Source organism: Lutra lutra, chromosome 9, assembly GCF_902655055.1.
Source record: "Lutra lutra chromosome 9, mLutLut1.2, whole genome shotgun sequence".
Classification (NCBI taxonomy): domain Eukaryota; kingdom Metazoa; phylum Chordata; class Mammalia; order Carnivora; family Mustelidae; genus Lutra; species Lutra lutra.
Genome location: NC_062286.1, coordinates 136,654,657 through 136,669,820, shown reverse-complemented (window position 1 = coordinate 136,669,820; position 15,164 = coordinate 136,654,657). Strand labels below are relative to the sequence as shown.

At 40.5% G+C, this 15,164-nt stretch overlaps 1 long non-coding RNA gene across 1 annotated transcript; it reads left to right on the top strand.

Moving 5' to 3' along the window:
• The first annotated feature begins 2,341 nt into the window (after positions 1–2,341).
• LOC125109114 (uncharacterized) lies at positions 2,342–4,479 on the top strand. The gene is made up of 3 exons (XR_007130125.1): positions 2,342–2,499; positions 4,146–4,222; positions 4,345–4,479. It is a non-coding gene; the product is annotated as an uncharacterized LOC125109114 (long non-coding RNA).
• Positions 4,480–15,164: the final 10,685 nt, after the last annotated feature.

Here is a 15,164-nt window from a genome sequence, read left to right as displayed (position 1 = left end):
CCCCCAAAGCAGCAACCTCCTGAGGAAAACAGCTCTGGCCACCTTAACTTCCAGCTGTCTTTCCACAGACCTCAGTCCCAAGCCTGACAGAAAGCCTGAGAGAACATCACCTCCTACTTCTGCTTCTCTCCTCTCCTACCCTGGCCACAGCCTCAGGGCATCTGAGCCAGACACCCAGCTCCAGATTTGTGTGGAACCGTGTGAGTAAGAGAACGTTCTGGACGGTAGGTTTGTGTCCTCCCAAATGCATATATGGAAGCCCCAACCCTCAGTGTGATAGTACTTGGAGGTGGGTCTTTGGAAGTGATCAACTTTAGATGAGGTCATGAAAGTGGGGCCCTCTGATGGGATCAGTGCCCTCCTAAGAAGAGGAAGACATCACAGGCCTCTCTCCCTTATGAGCACACAGCAAGAAGGTGGCCACCATCTACATCACAAGAAATGGGTTCTTCCCGGACACCCAGTGTGCGGGTGCTGTGGGAAACAGAGGCAGAAGAAAAACTATTAAATTTCTTACCCACTGACAAGCCCTTAAAACAGGCAGAGTGACACTCCTCTAGGGACTCAACTACCCCCACCTTAAGGCTTTGCTAAGGGCAAAGGGCAATCCTAGCCTGACTGACCCCTACCCCCCAGCCAGGATCCTGTAAGTCTACTTTTTAACAATTCCTTTGGAAACTTTATCTCTAAACCTCCAAGAAAGTGTTGGCACTCATTCCCAAGCATATGGCCCACTGATAGACATCTAAAGGGTCTCACAAAAAGGTTTTATTACTGGTAATGAATGACCTTTCCCCCAGACAATAGCTAGCCCCTCAAGGTCCTAGAAATCTTGCTTCCAAAATGCCTTAGAGACTTAACGCCATCCCTAACCCCTCCCCAACTTACAAGTATACAATAGACCACCCCTCACATCCCCGGGGCAGCAGCTCTTCCTCCCCACGGATCCTGTCCCCGCGCTTTAATAAACCACCATTTTGCACCAGACGTCTCAAGAATTCTTTCTTGGTCATCGGCTCTGGACCTCACCCCACGGAACCTCACCTATGTTCTAGAACTTCACCACCGGGGCCTTGATCACAGACTTCCCAGCCTCTAGAAGTGAGAGGACATAAATTGCTGAAGTCACCCGGTCTGTGGCAGATCTGTTACAGTAGCCTGAACTGAATAACACTAAGAATCTCTTGGGGTCCCCCCCCAAGGGCTGCAGAGAGGCTCTTAGTCTGCCTGAACATCACTGTTACCACCTCCGGGAGACCCTGCCTGGGACGGAAGCCAGCTTGAGAAAAGAAGAGTGAGTATAGGGCATGGGATGGGGTGGGGGGTGGGGGGTGGGTCCAGGATCTTGAACCTGGATCCCATCTTTTAGACAAGACTCAATGCATGCATTTTATTCCTCCTGCTCAACTCTCTTTGGTTGGGTTTTTGGCATTTACACTGAAAAAATTCTGAGGAATTGTGTGGCTCATTCCTGTAGAATTCCTGCATCCTCCTCACCCAACCTCTGCCTCCGTTTGCTCATTTTCAGCCTCCCTCAACTACCCTCATCCCACCTGACTTGCCAAAAGTCTGGTTCACGAATGTGCCTGTTTTCAGTCCCCGTTGAATGTTTGCCTTCAGGCTGATGGAGCCTCTGCATTTTTTTATGCATTTCTTTTAATGCTCTGTGGCCTTTCCTATGCAATCTCTCCATTATCCTAAACAAACAGCAACAGGTAAAAGTTTCCTGATGCCCTTAATGAAACTTCATGAACTCCTTCTTCTTTAGAAAACTGGAGCCGGCTACCATGGTCAAATAGTTTATGATCCTTCCAGGCAAGGAGTTCGGGAGAAAGGAAGATGTAGAGGCACCTTAAACAAACAGTCGCCTGGGGCACTCGGTTTGGAAGATGAGACTGTCAGGGGAGAAATAGTGCACATAAAAGTAAAAAATGACTTCGGTGACCATGCAAGGGTGTTTGTGTTGCACTTACATGGGAGATTTGGAAAAGCTCTCCAGAAGCTTTAAATGGAGGAGAAATGTCATCCTGTCCAAGATGTCATCTCTGCAGACAGACTCCTTGAAGTAAACGAGAGTTCCTACACACTGGGTACCCCTGAGAAAGTTGCTACGGATCTTTTTTTTATTCAAGATTTATTTATTTATTTGGGAGGGAGGGGCAGAGGGAAAAGGAGAGAGAGAATCTCAAGTAGACATGGTGGGGGGAGGGCTCGATCTCACGACCTTGAGAACATGACCTGAGCTGAGGTCAAGAGTCAGACACTTAACTGATGGACCCATCCAGGTGTCCCAAGCTGCTGTGAACTGTAACTCATTATTTTATTCCCTCCACGGGGGCCAAGCCAAACCTAGTCCTCAGATGCATGTTGCCGTTAGAAAATTCAAGATCAAGCATCATGATGATAATTCTCATTGCTCCGTCCTCGTTCGCCACCACCTACTGGCCACTTGATCGGTAGCAGGCACTGGGCTACACATCTTCTTACAAGATCTGCGAAGTGAGTAATATTAGTATCTCCCTTTGACAAGTTTCAGGTAGGTTAGGGTACTTAACATCAGTTAGCTAATCTGTGTGTGAGTCATGCTTTAACTAAGTCTCTGATTCCAAAATTCTTTTGGGGGAGGGGACCCATCCACATGAAATGCATAGTGCATGACTGCTATGATCCTAATTCACACCATCACCTTCTACACAGACCCATATGCACCCAACATAGACACCCACATGTGCACACACTCACTTCCCTGCTCTAAGGGCTCCAGCTGTGTTATCCTAACCCCAGATGTTGTGTTCTAAGAAGGAGACCCCAGACACAGCCTGAAGCATAAGCAGTGATCCATTAGAGCCAATCATGGCAATTCCAACCCCCTTCCTTAATTTGCTTACTGAGTGGTCTATGATCCAACTCTGTCAAAGGAGACACAGTGAGAATACACCGCCAGAGCTTCATGAAAATGTGTCTTAGCTCTTCAAAAAAAAAAAAGAAGAGATGCAAGGAAGTGAAAAGGCTCTTTTCTCTGCTTCTGAACAGTGATGTAAGTTCAGGAGCCACTGCAGCCATTATGTGCTCCTGAGTGAAGTGAGATGGCATGCCAAAGATGACAAAACAGAAAGTTAAAAAAAGAAAAAAATCTGGCCTCTTAATAGTATTACTGAAACTGAACTGGCCATGCTAGATGCTATTCCAACTTGAGATTTATGATCTGAAAAATAAATCCCTTTATTTATTGAACCGCCACAACTTAGATCCGGTGAGTCTTGAAGTCAGACACTTTTGAAGATACTCCTAATATTTCACTGCCCATTTGTGAGAATTCCAGTAAATGAGAGACCCACTGATTCACATTCTATGCCACTTCTCCTCAGTTTTGACTCCTCCCATCTTATAGGTGGCAATGGTCTGTTACAACTAAAATATTCTCTTTCCTACAAAAATGAAAGAATGCAAGCCCTCTACCTAACACATGATTATTTGCTTATGTTGCATTAAGATGTAGCACACCCATCTTGCTGGATGCCTTTACTCCCATGACAGCCTTGAGTGAGCAAGCGACCACATTGGGGAACCCAAGCAACAAGGAGTTTTAGGAAACCTCTCAATGCTCAGGGTCCATCAGACACCAACAAGGAACTGAAGCACCTTAAAGGCAGTCTTACAGAGGACCCAGCTAAGTCATACGGAGACTCCTGACCCATAGAAACTTCAAGGAAAGGAATAGGGGTTATTTTAAACCACTACACCTGCAGCCATTTGTCATGCAGCAATGGAAGCGACCTTTGATGTTAGCATCTACATGAGGCTAAGAATAAGCACTTCCAGTAGCTTCCTTGTCTCACCCTGGTTCCCTCCTTGATGTAACATATTTTGGCAGGTACAGAGTTTGGGAGGAAGATTTGACAGAACTGAGTCATATCTTGCTTTATTCTGTTCAAACTAGCATTCCTGTTTCTCCCCCTTTATGAGGTATTAAACACAGAAGGTTTAGGAATATTTAGTGCTTTTTGGTGTTGACCTAATTATATTTTATAAAAAAAACACAGCTTAAAAAAAATACTAGTCATCCCTGGGTTTTGTCTGTATCCATTTTTACAACTGCTCATCTACACGACCTGAGAAAATACCTATTCTTTATTTCTTGCCAGATCCTGGTGAAAACCAGCATTCAAGGAAAGAATTTAACAGTGATCAGGACACAAGCCAGAAGAGGCAGAATTTCCAGGTTTTTTTTTTTTTTTAAATATAAAAATTTCAGAAGATCTGCAGTCAGAGAAACTTGGGTTTAATTCTGGCTGCTCTATAATTCACAAGGTGTATGACTAGAAAAAATTACTTTTCTCCTAGCCTCCTGTCCCTCATCTAAGAAATGCAGAGACCAATAATAACTACCATATGCAAAGGCTTTCATGACCGATGACCAGGAGAGTTCTCAGCCCAGTACTTGGCACAGCACCTACAGTCAGTAAGTAATAGACAACATTTAATAAATACCAATTACATGTCAGATACCGAACCAAAACTTTACTTTCATGAGTCCATTACACTTTCATCACAACCATGTAGTTGTATCATACCCATTTTACACATGGTAATACTAATCCCTAGACGGACCAGGGAACTCACCCAGAGTTCCATAGATCCTTAGTGAATCAAAAGAGAGCCGTTTAATTTCAGGGCTGACATCACCACGCTTCCCCTCTCCTCCCCAATGCCCACTGTTAATTACTGTTCTTTAGCAAAAATTTGATTTCCCTGTAATTTTATTTATTTATTTTTTTTAAGAACAGGCCTATCTGCTAACATGACGTGCCCTATATTATCAGGTAATGATACAAGGAAATGTGTCTCAGGTTGTCCTTTGAGAATTGCTTTGCTGTAAGTAACACGTCCGTCTCCTTAGCTTTTAGAAAAAATTCTTTTTCCTTCTAAAGGGAGAGACTGGGGCTTCTTTGTCCCTTTAGTCCTTGTGCTTCTCATCTGATGGATGCTCCAGACAGAAGTTACAAAGTAGCCAAACATAAATCCGCGAAGTCACTGGGAGTGCCCGTGCCCACTGAACTGTCGCCTTTCTTCACACAAATGCCCAAAGCCGGGAAGGAGACCCCCTCCTCCTCCTTCACCCACTCCCACCCAGCACAGAGCAAGAAGAAGAATCTCGAGGACTTCACCCCATCCTCTTTGCATATGGATCAACAAGATTACTCCTGAGTGAACGTTGAGGGACAACAAAAAAAAAATGCAAAACCCTGATGTCAGAAACCATGATTATGAATAGGAGCAGAGAGAGAGTCTGGTCCAGATAAATATATATTAGTCATGAGTTTCATATAGATCAGAAATATCTCCTTCTGCTGTTGCCCACCCAGGTGGAAAATTGATTCCACTGCTCTGCCAAAGCACCCTGTGTCTGTTCTCCATCAGTCACTGGCGATCTTCATTGATACGGCACTGACTGTCTCCGGTCAGACACGTAACCACAACCTTAGTTCCAGTAAGCATTTCCTGCTGTAGGAGGATCAGGGAAACAATCTACAGGTGTTACACTGGAGAATTTTGTTAAATTATCTCTCCAACCTGCCCTCAAACCAATCCCGTAGTTTACTAATTTCGTAAATCTAGATGTCGCTCATTAAAGGTAGGACATTCAAGTATTAAATTCCACGGATCATACAGGATAGACTAGTTTAAAAAGAAGCTGGATGACCTTTTTTTTTTTTTAAAGATTTTATTTATTTATTTGACAGACAGAGATCACAAGTAGGCAGAGAGACAGGCAGAGAGAGAGGAAGGGAAGCAGGCTTCCTGCTGAGCAGAGAGCCCAATGTGGGGCTTGATCCCAGGACCCTGGGATCATGACCTGAGCCGAAAGCAGAGGCTTTAACCCACTGAGCCACCCAGGCGCCCCTGCTGGATGACCTTTTCACGGAACTCATATTCAGAATTTGCAACGAATATTTGCGCCTTGACGCCTCAGCATCCATGCCCCCCCTTTTTGCCGGCCATCTGTGGATTTTTAAGGACATCTTCCCACTTTCCCTTCCCAGGATACATGATCAATCCTAGAACTAAACCAAGAGTCAGGCAACTTGTCCCGAGAACACTCAGATCTGGGTATGTTATCTAAGCTTGATCAAGGAAAGTTCATGGAGGGGCTTTCTCTAGAAATATGAGGGAGAATGGGCTCATGTTTCTTCACTGGGCTTGACTTTGGAAGGACTTGTCCTTCCAAGTCCTTGATTTGTCCTAGAAATGATGCTGCAAATAGAAAAGAAATATTGTCTGGGAATGGAATCAAGAAAAGATGTGGAGTTGAGTGATGAAGAGAGAGAAGCAAGTTACTTCTGTCAGTGCAGCCCAACCTGAACTAGATCTTGCCCTGTTCTGCTCAATAGTGTGAGCCAGTAAATTTAAGTTTTCTACCTAGGACAAATTGGAATGGATATTTGACACCTGCCACTAAAGGAGAGCAAAAAGATACCATCTCTGGTAGTTGTTAAATGAATATAGATCATTTCCTTGTCCATTTTGATTAAAGCAAATAAACAAAAGAGGCCCCATTGCACATCTGATAGGCATGGCTGGAAGCACTTTCCATCAGAGGCTCTAAGTTCTGACTGTTCCATCCGTCTGCTTCATACGACCATAGAGCGTGAGCTAAGAGCTCAGTCTACGCAGCCAGAGCAGCAGATTCCAATCCCATTTCACCATCCACCATGAAACCAGCAAGCCCTTTTACCACCCTGGGCTCTAGTCTCCTCATCTATAATAAAAGCATTTTCCTTCCATGGATATAATAAGGCAAGAATGGGATCATTTATGAGAACCATAGGACAGTATCTGGCATGCTGTTAATGTAAATGAATGAAATGTCAGTCTTAAAATCTCATTCACCTGGGAGCTGTCATATTTATAATAAATGTTCTATATCAACCGACATAAATATAGATCAACCACAGATACCAGTTTTTACATTTGCTTCCTTATCTAAAACCACCTCTTCCCTGCTGGGTACCCACTGCCATTTTGCTCCCCATGGTCTGCCATCCCATAAGTACACTGAAAAAAAAGCTCATAGAAATGGTTCCTCTGCTTCCCATTCCATCCCAACAAATTGAACTTAGAAAGGCACTTAAAAACTGATTCACAGGCATGAGGAAACGGTTGGCTATAATTAATGCATTGACCTTACTCTATATGTATAATCCCTCTGTTTAAAAATGAAGAACATGTCCTAGTACAGAAAAATAGGTCAACAATATTCGAGTCTGAGGGACCTGCAGTAGGTTCATGGAGCAGCTACTACATGACGGAGGAAAATTACCTGCATAGAAGTAATTCAGCTTAAATGGTGACCTTTTTAGGGCCTATTCGGATCCATGATCCCCAAAGAGACACTTCTAGTTAAGGGACTTATAGCATAGTCCTTCATTAATTCTATATCACAACATCTATTAGCATCTACTTGTGTGACAGACACTCTGAGATGGGGGAGAGTTACAACAGCTGATAGTATATAATCCTTGTCGTGAAACTCTTCCCACTCTAGTGGGGAAGACAAACCCAAAATAATAGAAAAGTGATGTGATAATATATTTCAATAACTATGTTCCCATTCTTTCCTAGGAGCTATATTAAATGCTGGTGATACAAAGATGAGTTTTCCCCAAAATCGTACCCTCGGAGAACTCAAAGCCACATGCCTGAGCCATATGTAACGTGGTAATCCAATGCAGGGCACTGCTGTGGCTCATGGGAGAAGGAAGCAATTAATGATGTCTCTGAAGAGGAAGTTGGCTAGAAGGACTGAATAAATTCTGTAACAGATTTTTTAATAGGATGCTCTCTGGGGACAGGTGGGTAAGGAAGGTTTTGAGCGTTCTTGGACTAAAAGGAAACCTAACCATGACCGGATCCCCAGTGCTTAGCATGGTACTTCGTAAACAAAGCTCAGCCTTACATGAAGAACCCAATCGTATCTCTTCCTACCCCTGTGACTATAAATTTATTGGCTGAGAAGCCATCTTCATATAACATGGTGAAAAGACTCCTGTGAGTTGATGTCCGCTTTCCTCTGAAGAAGGCACCTTCAGGGTGCAGAAAGGAAAGACCGTAAGACTTTCTCCAGCGGCAAAGTATTGCCATGGGCAGAAAGTTAGATACAATCTAAGGCCTCTATTCTGCCTATGTTCCATGAACAAAATCAACGGTTTACCGCAAGACAGCCTCATGTGTTTGCAGAAAGGCGCTTGGCATCCTTATAACTCAATGAGTCAAAAAGTAACATCCCCAGAACATAAGCTCCATGAGAACAGGACTGGGTCTAATGTGGGTGTCCTCAGAGCCAAACCAAGTGACCGGCAGAGACAAGGTGTTCAATAAGTAATCTCTGCACAGACGCCTGATTTGAAATTCAAATGATGGATGATTTACAACCTATAATTTCCAGAATGCAGGGGGAAAATGATCGCTCAAATGCCGTGGTGGAAATACAATTTGCTGTGAACCTTACAAAGAGCATATTTGGCAATCTGTATCAAAAGCTTTGAACATGTGTCTCATCATCGTCGCCATCATCATCATCACATAAGCTCAATACCTCTTAGTGGGTAATGCCAGGCACTGTGCCAAGTACTTAATATGCATGTGTTCATTTAATTCTCCTCACAGCTTATGTGCTAGATATTCCTAGTAACTCCAGGCTCACATACAAGGAAGCATTCTTGGAAAGAGACATGGCACTGAGCTACCCAGTGAGCAAGTGCCTGAACCAAAATTCAAACAGAGCCACATCTAATGGGAGACTCAAGCATCTCACGGCTACAGGACCTCATCCCCACACAGATAATGTAATGCTTTTTTATTGTGCGTACCATTTCCACTAATTATATGAGAATAATTCTGGGCTTCAAAACCCAAAGTGTAAGTTTTGCTTAACGTTCCTGCCATGTCATTTTGTGTCATGCTGAAATTATATTTCTTGAGCCTCTCGTTCACATTTCTTCGCAGAAATGTCATTTCCATTCAACAGTTTGGAGAATTTGGGGGACAACAAAACCTCTCAAAATTAAGCGTCAGGTACCACATCTGTTCAAACCTATTGGTGCCCACACTGCAGACCCCTGCTGGCTGTGTCTCTTTTTGGGTCATCTTACCATTACATTTCTAGAATGAGCTTCTTCTACACCAAGTCACCCCTCTCATTTGTTTTTATATTCACATCTATAGACCTCCACTTTGGGTAAACAGGCCATTCAGTGAATTGACTTTCAATGAAGTAGCCCATACTTCCGACTCTAGGGCCACCAGGGGAAAACACGCTGGATTCTTTCATTATGCAGAACAATTGACCTCCTTCAACTCCTTCACTCAATCACTCCATTTTAGGTTAGACTCTGGGATTGGTTAAATAATTTACAGTACAGTAATACAACAGAATACTAGAGAGCAAAGAAAAAATTATATTGTACAAGAACAGTTAATAATCTGGTAAGACATTTAGAATATATTGAGTGGATAAATATATTAAGGTTACAAAAAGGAGAAAACATATTACACCCTTTCTAAGGAAAAATTTAAGTTGCATTTGTGTATACCTACATCACAGTTTTTAATAAAAGGGTGTTTGTTTTTTTTTTTTTTTTTGCATTGTGGGATTATAGGCTCTAAAAAACTATACAAATGCATACATAAATATGTAAATTGCATACACTGATGAAATCTGGAAGAAAATTCAAAATACTTTTCTGTATTGCCTAATTACTCTAAAACAAATATTACAGAATGTGGCTCCACAAAGGCAGGAATTTTTGTCTGTATCCCATTCTCTAGAGTGGTCCCTGAAACATCATAGGCACTTAATATGTAATGTTTGAAGGCATAGATGTAATTATATAATTAAAATTATATAATTTTAAAGGCTATTTTTCAATTCAATGATGCTAAAAAAATTAATCATCTGTAAAATAAAAGAACTGGGTATCTACAATATAGCATGTACCAAAAATAAACTGCAAAGAGATATGAGGCTTGGGTATAAAATTTAAGTGTGTCATCCTATCTCCAATCTATCCTCAAACAGTCCAACTGATCTTTCTATAACACAGTTTTGGTCATATCGCACTTCTGTTTAAAAACTTGGAAGGCTTTCCCCCTGCATTGGTATTAAAGCTTAAAATGTAAAAAATACTAGGCTCAGCCTCGAGCCCCTGCATGGTATGGTACCCATCCACCACTCTACTTTATTGTTTTCTCTCTGTCGATCCCAATTGCAATGGGATTTTTCTCTCCTTCTCGAAGAGCTCTAGCCTCTTAGCTTTAGGGACTTCCCACATGCCATTTCCCCTTCTCCTGAAATGCCTCCCAACAGAATTCTCGTAACTAAACAATCACACCTCATCTTTCAAATGGGACTTTCTGGATATTTGCATAGTTTCAAAGCATCACCCCACAACATACACATTTATTAGAAAAGGAAAAATAGTAACTCTATAGTACAGGAGTTGGCAGATACCTCCTTTTAAAAATTAATTTGTTTTTATTTAAATTCAATGAACATATAATATATTATTGGTTTCAGAGGTAGAGCCAGTAATTCATCAGCTTTATATAATATCCAGGGCTCATTACATCACATGCTCTCCTTAATCAAGTGGACAAATCTTCCTGAGGCTATGGACTGGGGAAAAAAAAATTACTTCTATAGTACTCCTGCCACAAATGAGGAAACACCATCAAACCCAAACAAGGATAATTTCTGTACAGACACTGCTCTTCAAAAACAGTGAGGTCCTGAAAAACAAATACTGAAGAACTCTTTCAGATTAAAGGAGACCAAACAGACTCAACAAAGAAATGCAGGAAAGAATTCTAGACTGAATCCCAGACCAAGAAAGGACATTAGTGAGACAACAGGAAGAATCTGAAAAGATATGTTACAGTATAGTCATTGTTAAATTACATTGTTTTGTAATTTGTATTCTGATTATATAATAGAATTTCCTTGTTGGGTTTTTTTGGGGGAGGGGGGTTGTTTGTTTTGTTTTAGAAAATACACACTGAGGGGCACCAGGGTGACTCAGCCAGTTAAGCAGCTGCCTTCGGCTCAGCTCATGATCCCAAGGGCCAGGGATCAAGACCCACAATGGGCTCCTAGCTCAGCAGGGAGCCCGCTTCTCCCTCTCTCTCTGCCTGTTGCTCCCCTTGCTTGTGCTCTCTCTCTCTCTCAGATAAATAAAATTTTAAAAAAATACACCACTGAAATATTTATAAGTGGCATCATTTCTGCAACTTAACTCTCAAACACTTGAGAAAACAGAATATATAAATAAATATATGTACATACACACACCCAGGGGTGGGTTCAGATTATAAGGCAAAGTAATAAAATGTTAACATTCGTGAAATGTTATTAGGTGAAGGAGATTTGAAAATTCTTTATTCTATGTTTGCAGGATTTTTAATTAACACTTTTATTTTGAGATAATTACAGATTTGCCTTGTAAGAAATAATCTGGAGAGAGGTCTCACCCACTTCATCCAGTTTCCTCTAGTGGTGATTTCTTGTAAAACCATCACCCAGTGTCATGGCCAGGCTGTGAACACTGATGTGGTTGGCACAGATACAAAACTTTATCCTCACAATGCTGCTCATTGACCTTTCCTAGCCATACCCCTTCCCACTCACTGGCACTCTCTGACCCCCAGTGACCCTAATCTCTCCCCCATCTCTATAATGTGATCCTTCTAAGAATCTTAAAAAAAAAAAAAATGGAATCATACAGGCTGTATGCATTGGGGATTGGCTTTTCACATTCAGCAAAACTGCCTAGAGATTCACCCAGATTGTGGCTGATATGAGTAGTTTATGACTTTTTATTCGAGATAAATGTCCAGAAATCTAATTGCTGAGTCAGAAGAGCCACACATTTATTTTTTCAAGAAACTGCCACACTGTTTTCCGGAGAGGCTATACCATTTTAAATTTTTCTCAGCAATGTTTGAGTAATCCAGATTCTCCTCATCCTTACCAGTACTTGGGATTGTCATGATTGTTTTTCTAATCATAGCCATTCTAGGAGACAGTAAACATATAGTAGTATCTCACAGTAGTTCTAACTTGCATTTTCCTGAGAGCTAATTTGCACATCTCTTCATATGCTTACTTTCCATCTACCCATCTTCTTTCCCCCTTTGTGGCTATTATAAATAATGCCGCTAAAAATATCTGTGTTAAGTCTCTGCGTGGGCACATTTTTTTAATTCTCTTGGTTATATACCCAAGGGCAGACTTATGGGGTCATACGGTAATCCTATTTTTAACATTTCAAGCAACTATGAAACTGTTTTCAACAGTGAACGGTACCATTTTATATTCCCCACTGGCACTGTATTAGGGTTTCAATGTCTTCAAATCCTCATCAAATCTTTGCATTTCTATCTTTTGATTTTAACTATTCTAATGAGTGTAAAGCAGCATCTCACTGTGTTTTAATCTACATTTTCCTAATGACCAATGAAGTTGAGCACATTGTCCCATGCTGACTGGTCAGTCAGCCATTGGCGAAATTTCTAGTCAAATCATTTGACCACCTTTTAAATGGGTCGCCTGTCTTCTTATTACTGAGTTATAAGAGCTCTTTGTATACTCTGGATACAAGTCCCTTATTTATTTGATTTGCAAATCTTTTCTCCTAGTCTGTGGTTTGTTCTACTGCACTTTCTTGGTTTTTGTCTTTTGAAGGACAAACATGAAAAATTTTTAGGAAATTCACAGGTATTGTTCATTGATATATATTATTTGTATATATGAGAAAATAACTATGTGGAAAAGATAAACTGAACTATAAACATGTATTGCTCATAGAGTTGGCTTAGGATCACAGAGATGAAGTAAACACAACATACAGTTACAAGGGAAGCATTTGTAAGTAGTATCCATATCAAAGCATCCATTCTAAGCCTCATTATGAAATATGTGGCATTACTATTTACACACAAATCCCTGAGTCTGTCATATCATTGTCTTACTAGTTAACAGAGGTTTCTCCCAGTTTAAATGTCAGTCTTCTTAAGTGAACCATAAGGAACGTCATTAATGAGGACTACAGGGCAGTATGAAGCCAGTATAGTGAGGCGCGGATATTTTTGTTATAATTGAAGTACCATTCAGACATTCTTATTAAAACCTGAACTTTTTCACACTACGCATCTTTACCATTCATTAGGTCATCCTTTGAAAAAAGGTTTGTATGAAATGAAAACAAAACACTTCTCCCATAATATTTATATATATATATATATTTCTGTGGTAGGAAAAACACCTACCACAAATGAAACCCAACCAATAAAAAAAATATGCTTTTCAAGCCCAATTTATGAACGTCTCTAGAGAAACAATGTTCTTTAGGTTTTTTTAAATGAGTAACAAACAGATATTTCACATACCTCACTTATTTTCAAAGAATATATATTTAAGAATATGAACACTAAAAATAATGGAAAGTGGATGTTCAAAAAATACATTTAGAAAATTAGCCTTTAAAATTGTTTTTCTTCAGTAGAATCATCTTGAATCATCAATGAAGAAGCACTATAGCCCATTTCTTCTCACTACTTTGGAAATAGAGAATGATGTTAGTTCCATGTAAGAGACATAAAAAGCCAATAGTTAGATGAGAAATTGACTACCTGCGGATGGTTTTCTCTAGAAGAAGGACACTGTGTCCTAAAAATGAAAACTAGACTAGAATTCCACTAGGAAACTGTTCAAATGATCCTATCAATAATTTATACACTATGATGTTGAATGATTTTATTTTAACAAAGAACATTCAGTGTTGCGTGTTTAATAAGGAACGAGCGTATTTGGATACGTTATAAAATGTTATCCTACATTGCCTTGCTTTTTTTCTCCTCAAATAGTTATTAATAAATTATTACACTCAGTTAAACTGAACATCACTTTATAAAGTCCCAATTATCAGAATAATTATTCAGGGATAATCCCTGGGTATTTGCTGACCTGGAGATTCAATATTTGTTCAGTGAAGCGAAGTGCTATTATCCTAGGGTATGTCTTTTAAATGTCTACATTTTGAGATGAAGTTGTTCCCCTGTCAAATGTTATTGGCTATTTGATGAGCAAATCCCATAATCAGCATTATTCCTGACTGTCCCCTTCTCATTCTTGTGTTCAACAAACTTGTAAAACACTGTATACTTGAAAGTGTGCATGTTGCCAATGCTTGCAGAAGACTTACTAATGTAACATGTTAAGCACTATGTGTACATACATACAGCAACCATATGAATGAAAATTAGGTACTTCATTGTAAGAGGAGGAATTTGAAGCATAAAGAGAATCAGTAGCTTTCTCGAGGGGTCATACCGAGTAAACGGTAAAGTAGACTTTGTTTTTAGAGCTCAACTCTTAACAGCCATGCCATACTGTCTCCTTATTAAAAATTTAAGCGTTTTCCAAGCAAACACAAGTCTACAATCCTTTATCTGAAACCCAAGGGGCAGAATTAGATTCTGTGTTGAGAACTTTTCAGTTCTGAAGGGGACTACAGTTACTTGGTAACCAATCATCTTACTATTTCTGCAGTTTAACGTATGAATGAGGGTTACTCGTGCCTTGAGGGTTACTCAACTCGGTTTAGGTTATGTTTTATCACCACATGAATTTTGGCATAGTTTTACCAAAACCAAAAAGTCTGATGTTCAGAACCCTTTGTACTCCAAATAAATAAGGGATATGTGAGTCTGTTTTCTAAGGCAGAGCTGTTGCCAACTTGGTGTCACACCGAGTTCATCTAGAAGCTCGTGACACATTATGTGATCCCTTCTGCCTGTCCAAGTTGACTCTTCTGCAAACCACAGCCTTCTTTAGAGACACTGCCACCAGACACACTCAGATTCTGAGCTTCCACAGCCCCCGACACTAATAACCCCAGCTTTAAAGCACCCGCAGGAACATGAATTCAGGGGGCGGGTTGGCGGGGGAGAAACTCTCATTATCAAATGATTTATTTTTAAGTAATAACTTCAAAACCTACTTACTTTTTAAAAAACTTTGCTTGGAAGGAAACTGCTTGCACTTTTATATATAAAGAACTAATCTCACCTAAATTCTAAAAGTACACCCACAATAAAAAAAAAAATGA